We start from the raw sequence: 6,623 nt of genomic DNA, 5'->3' as shown, positions 1-6,623 counted from the left end.
AAAAAATAATTATAAAAATGAGAAAAAACACAACTAAATTTCTAAAACTTATTAAAATTAAAATAGAAAATCTAAAAAATCATCATTGCAGACTTACCACAGGGTTGTTATCATTAATTAAAGCTGCATTTCAGCATTAATACTCCAATCTTCAGTGTCATGACACACTGACCCAAAAACTTTAAACACTTAATTCCAAATATTTTTGTCCGCAGTAATCAAAAAGAATAAAATATAAATATTAGAATAAAAAGTTATCTCTAATTTTTATTGTTTAAGTTGAAGCACTAAAATTGCTAACTGGAAATATGGGAATAAAAACTACCATGGGCTTACCATTGGTACAAAAATTGAAAAAATACTAATATTTAAACAAAATAATTAGAAAAAACACAAATTTCTAAAACTAATTAAAATTAAAATAGAAAATCTAAAAATAAAAACAAATTACTTATTAGCAACTATTATGGTATCTCAATGATAAAAATAAAGTAAAATAAACACTGAGCAGGACTTGAAGGTTTTACTTTTTGATTGTTGTGGACAAAAATATTTTTATTCAGAATTAAGTGTTTAAAGTTTTTGAGTCAGTGTGTCACGACACTAAAGACTGGAGTAATGATGCTGAAAATTCAGCTTTAAATCACAGGAATAAATTACATTTTAAGATATATTTAAATAGAAAACACTTATTTCAAATTGAAATAATATTTCACATTTTGTCCTGTTTTCACTGCATTTTTGGTCAAATAAACAGCCTTGGAGAGCAGAAGAGAGTGCATTAAGAAAATGGTCACTTTTGCTTTCAGTTGGTTCTCTCACTTATTTATTGACTTGACGATTTCTAATTTCTCTGTTCCGCTTGACAGATCCTGCACTTCACGAGCGAAAAAGGCTCATGTCATCAGAAATTGTACAGCACATGGAGAGTGACTTTTATGACTTTGAGATGAACTGCGGTCTGCTGCTGCTTCAGACAGGTCGGTTCTGCTTGAGAAATAATGCTGCCCATTACCCATAATGACTGCCATGGGAAGGACCTGTGACAGGCTTCACTCCTACACACTCGTTTCATTTTTTTTTAGTCTTTGGCCTGCTTTCCTGAGAACGTTACAAAACATGCTCTGGAGATCTTAAGATCAAGTACATTATGTTGAGATGGATCCAGCACCTGGTTCCCAAAGCAGCGCGTGGATCGCCTGTTAAATAGAGCTGAAGCACACTGTTACAGGAGCTGTCGAGCCCAAAGAAGGCCAAAACGTTTGCCAATGTCTTCAGTAGTTTCTTTCCAACACGAAAATACTGGCAGATGGGAATCCATGTAATCTTTTCTGCATGCTAAATGTTAAAACATTAAGCTCCTACTGAATATAGTTTGCATAAATGAATAAATGTAAATGTAAGTTTGGTAAAACACGGTTTTAGAAATGTTCACATGAATATGTGCAAGCATAAGTTCATACGAAAGGGACAAAAGCCTGAAAATTCCTGCCAAATCAAATCTACAATCTTTCAGTAATGAATATAAATGATCATTGTAGACTTACCCACAGGGTTGTTATCATTAATTAAATATAAAACTAGTAAAACATTTTTGTTTATTGAAATAAAGCTGGAATAAAATATAAATATTAGATTCAAATTTATCTCAAATTTTTATTCAGTTTAAGTTGAAGCACTAAAATTGCTAACTGGAAATAGAATAAAAACTACAACTGAACTGAAATAAAACTGAAATATTTATTTCCGTATTATTTAAATAATACTAAAACAAATACAACTAAAACGGAAATAAAAGTAAATTAAAGAGTAATATTAAATATAAAATATTTAAATAATTTAAAATAAAATAAAAAATATTATTTAAATATATAATTTTTTTCAATATTATTTAAATAATACTAAAACAAATCAACTGATACAGAAATCAAAATAAATAGTAATATTTAAAAATTAATAAGAATGACAAAAGCAAGTAACACAGTTACTAAAAATGTAACTAAAACTAAAATGAAAGTAAAACCGAATGTATTAAAAAAGCTATATCAAAATATTAAATAATTTAAAATAAAATAACTATTATTATTATTATTTTTTTTTTTTTTTTATATATATTTTTAAAATGATACTAAAACAAATAAAACTAAAACAGAAATAAAACACAAAATTACTAACATATATTTTGTAAATAATCCTAAAATATTACTTAAGCTGAAGCACTAAAATTACTAACTGGAAATAAATACAAAATAAAAAAAGAACTAATAAAACTGAAATAAAAAATTAAATAGTAATATTAAAAAAGAATAATAATAAAATATTTTATTTATTTATTTTTTAAATGTATTTATATTTCATTATTATAAGCTAAAACTGAAATAAAACTAAAACTGAAATAAAAAATATAAAATTAAATTGAAAAACTATTCTGCAAATACGTTTGAAAATTAAGTTTATTAATATTTTAAATTAACCTTTTTATATTTTTCATTTTATGGTTATAGTTAAAGTTTTAGATTTTGTATGCGTTTTTGTCAGGGCTATTTTAGTTAACTAAAAACTTTAAAAAAAAAACTTAAACTGAAAAAAAACATGGTTTATGTAATTATACAAAGCAGTTTATTAATATTTTAAATTAGTTTTTGTTTTATGTAAAACCATATTAGAACTTATATAGGCTTAAACTTAAACTTAAAGCTTAAATGAAAGTTAAATAGTAATATTAAAATAATGATTATAATACAAATATTTTATTTATTTTAAAAAAAAAATTTAAAATGTATTTATATTTCATTATTATAAGCTTAAATTTAAATAAAAGTAAATGTTTTTTTAAATAAACAAATAAAATGTCAAAAGCACATAAAATTAAAAATGTAACTAAAATATAAATAAAAGAAAAACTAAGTATCGAAATAAGTTATTTCAAAGCTATTTCTTAAATAACACTGGCTCATCATCATGACTTAATGAAAATTAAATGAGTACACTGATGTTAGAATTTTTTATTTCTCAAATATAGTGTACAATAATCCCAATGCATTAATGTCATTTATTCAGTGTCCTCTAATGAACAGAAAGCAAGTGGAAAGATGCATTAAAATTGCACGTAATGGACTTATGAGTGGCCCGATACTCAGATAATGATGCTTTTTGAAAACGTGCCGTGGAGATTAAGAACTACTTACAAGCTACTAAAATACCCGACTTATTGCTTCAGGGAAGCCAGTTTCTTTCCTCCTTTCTTCATTTCACAATTAATTGCGGTTTTGACAGTGGAAACAGCTCTGAGCTTTGTGATGTGCTTTAAACGTGTATTTTTTTTCTGAAGAGAAGTACATTAAGACCGCCTGAAGCCCGGGCGTCACACTGTGCCGTGTCAGCCTTTCGCCTTTATCTTCTTCAGTTTGCATCCCTGCGATTGCAGAAATAAGTGTTTGTCGGAGTTGTCTACCAGTAATCATTCAATTATGTGTTATCGTTTGAAAACACAAAGTCTGGCGTCACGCAGAGAGGTCTTATCAAGGCCAGCTTTAATTAGAAATCTGGTGGGAAAGGGACATTCTCAAGTGGGGAGAAGGCATTCTTTGCCGAGACCTTCATGCATCATTAAATGGCAGCCAGGATAAACGAGGCCTTTCAAATGGAAAGGAGATGATGATCTGAGCCAAATGGGAAAACACAGCACGCGTGTTTGTGTTTGTGCGTGTCTGACGCGCCGTTCTGGTTTTATGCATTATTTAATAATCTCTCGCTCTACAGTATTCTTAATATGTGTTTTTCTGTGTAACTGCAAAGATGAGATCCTGAGGGGCCGTTCACGTGAGATTCGTTCATGCGTCTGTGCTAATTTCTAATTGTGAGTTTGTGTAAATATGCGCGATGAACGTCCTTGGCAGGCATTTTTCCTTGAATGCAGTGTATTTTATGTCCACATCAAATACAGATTGAGTATCTTTAATGTAGGGCTGAATTTGAACATTAATTCATTTTGTAATATATTTACTATATCTGTACAAAATACAAAAAAAAGTTACCCTGCTGACTAAAAATGTTAAGTTTAGTCAACTTGAAATTTTAAATTACTTAATGTTAAGTGAAAACTTCATATTTTTGTTTAGTAGATATTTTAGTTGACTAAACTTAAACTTTTCAGTCAATGGCGAGGTAACAAATTATTTTAAGTTGAAACAACTCATTTCTTTTTTACAGTGTAACATGAAAAACGACCAGTTTATGAAGAAATATTCGAGGTGTTGCTTTGTTTTTTACTTTTTCTAGCCAAAATGTTTTGAACAGTTGAGGCCATTTTCTCAAAATGACTGTTTTCTCCTACACTGAGCCTTTTTACAGAGGATTTTGTTCATATATAATTTGCTTGATTTTATGCAACATTGTATTCCCCCAAAAATGGAAAAAAAAAACTGTTTTTTTTTTTAATTATGAAGTGACAATATGAGATACCCAAAATCTCCTTTATAAAAACACTTGACTCTAACATGTCAAAAAAAATTCAACAAGCATTTCGAAACTGACTTCATCCAGTGTTTACATTTTTATACTAGAAATGTATGCAAATCAGTGCATATTTTATCAAATAATGCCTCATTTGCATATTCAAACCTAACATTTTAGAAAACTTATAATACAAAACATGTTTGCAATTATCAGTGTAATCAATTAACTGGGTAAATAAGGTGATATCTGTCTAGTTTATTTTTTTGTACCCTATTCACCTGCAGTGTATTTTACGTCCACATCAAATACAGATTGAGTATCTTTAATGTAGGGCTGAATTTGAACATTAATTCATTTTGTAATATATTTACTATATCTGTACAAAATACAAAAAAAGTTACCCTGCTGACTAAAAATGTTAAGTTTAGTCAACTTGAAATTTTAAATTACTTCATATTTTTGTTTAGTAGATATTTTAGTTGACTAAACTTAAACTTTTCAGTCAATGGCGAGGTAACAAATTATTTTAAGTTGAAACAACTCATTTCTTTTTTTACAGTGTAACATGAAAAACGACCAGTTTATGAAGAAATATTCGAGGTGTTGCTTAATTTTTTACTTTTTCTAGCCAAAATGTTTTGAACAGTTTTGAGGCCGTTTTCTCAAAATGACTGTTTTCTCCTACACTGAGCCTTTTTACAGAGGATTTTGTTCATATATAATTTGCTTGATTTTATGCAACATTGTATTCCCCCAAAAATGGTAAAAAAAAATAATAATTCTGTCTGTTCTAAGTTTTTTTTTAAATTATGAAGTGACAATATGAGATACCCAAATTCCCCTTTATAAAAACACTTGACTCTAACATGTCAAAAAAATTCAACAAGCATTTTGAAACCGACTTCATCCAGTGTTTACATTTTTATACTAGAAATGTATGCAAATCAGTGCATATTTTATCAAATAATGGCTAATTTGCATATTTAAACCTAACATTTTAGAAAACTTATAATACAAAACATGTTTGCAATTATCAGTGTAATCAATTAACTGGGTAAATAAGGTGATATCTGTCTAGTTTATTTTTTTGTACCCTATTCACCTGCAGTGTATTTTACGTCCACATCAAATACAGATTGAGTATCTTTAATGTAGGGCTGAATTTGAACATTAAACTTCAGGTTAATAACAAAACTTAATTCTATATTTTTGTTTAGAAGATATTTTAGTTGACTAAACTTAATGTTTAGTCAGCAGCGGGGTAACAAATTATTTTAAGTTGAAACAACAAATTTCTTTTTTTACAGTGTGACATGAAAAACTGGCAGTTTATGAAGAAATATTCTAGGTGTTCCTTCATTTTTTACTTTCTCTAGTCAAAACGTTTTGAACAAAACATTTTGCCTGGGAATATTTTCCTGGGAGTTGATGTTCAGTTTATAGGTTTTTCTGTGTTTTCAGTATCACTTTCCATTATTTATTCATATATATTCCTGTTATTTTTTATTATTTTTTTTTTTTATCATCCTCCGGAAGTGACATCATTTGGAGGGAAAACAACAGCATGTCAGTCAGTATTAGCAATGGATTTGTGATGTTTTGTGCTGTAAGTTGGTTATCTTGTTTTCTGAAATTATGCAAATCGTTTTTGAAAATTAAGTTTATTATTATTTTGAATTAGCTTTTATTTTTATCCGAGATGTATGTGCTTTTTTCTGTAAGATTCAGACCTTGAAATAAGATGTTTTCTAAATTTATGCAAATCTATTTGGAAAATTAAGTAATTAGTATTTTAATAATATTTTAATAATATTTTAAAATTAGTTTTTACTTATATTTCCCTTTTTCTAATTTTTCAGTTTACTTCATGTTTTAGATTTATGTGCTGTTGTTAAAACCAGAAAAGAAGTTGAAATAAATAAACTGAAAAACTGTTTTCTGACATTATTCAAATGAATTTAGCATAATTTTGAATTAGCTTTCATTTTTATACTTTCCATTTTAATTTTACGTTTAGTTTAAGTTTTAGATTTTTTCTGTGTTTTGTCAGGTGTATTTTAGTTAACTAAAATGAAATCCGTAAAAGTATTTGAAATAAAATAAACGTAAAAAATATATATGTTCCCTATAATTACACAAATCAGTTTGAAGATTAAGTTTCTTAG

At 27.6% G+C, this 6,623-nt stretch overlaps 1 protein-coding gene across 1 annotated transcript in view; it reads left to right on the top strand.

Annotated features, from left to right (window-relative positions):
- The first annotated feature begins 865 nt into the window (after positions 1-865).
- The window catches only part of LOC141340947 (beta-1,3-galactosyltransferase 1), a 32,268-nt gene continuing 26,510 nt past the window's right edge, over positions 866-6,623 (top strand). The window contains exon 1 of the mRNA XM_073846076.1: positions 866-980. The gene's annotated coding sequence lies outside the window, so the exon portion shown is untranslated. The remainder of the gene's footprint in view (positions 981-6,623) is intronic.

This window comes from Garra rufa, chromosome 8, assembly GCF_049309525.1.
Source record: "Garra rufa chromosome 8, GarRuf1.0, whole genome shotgun sequence".
Lineage (NCBI taxonomy): Eukaryota > Metazoa > Chordata > Actinopteri > Cypriniformes > Cyprinidae > Garra > Garra rufa.
The sequence above is the reverse complement of the archived record's forward strand: the minus strand, read 5'-3'. Positions and strand labels throughout refer to the sequence as shown.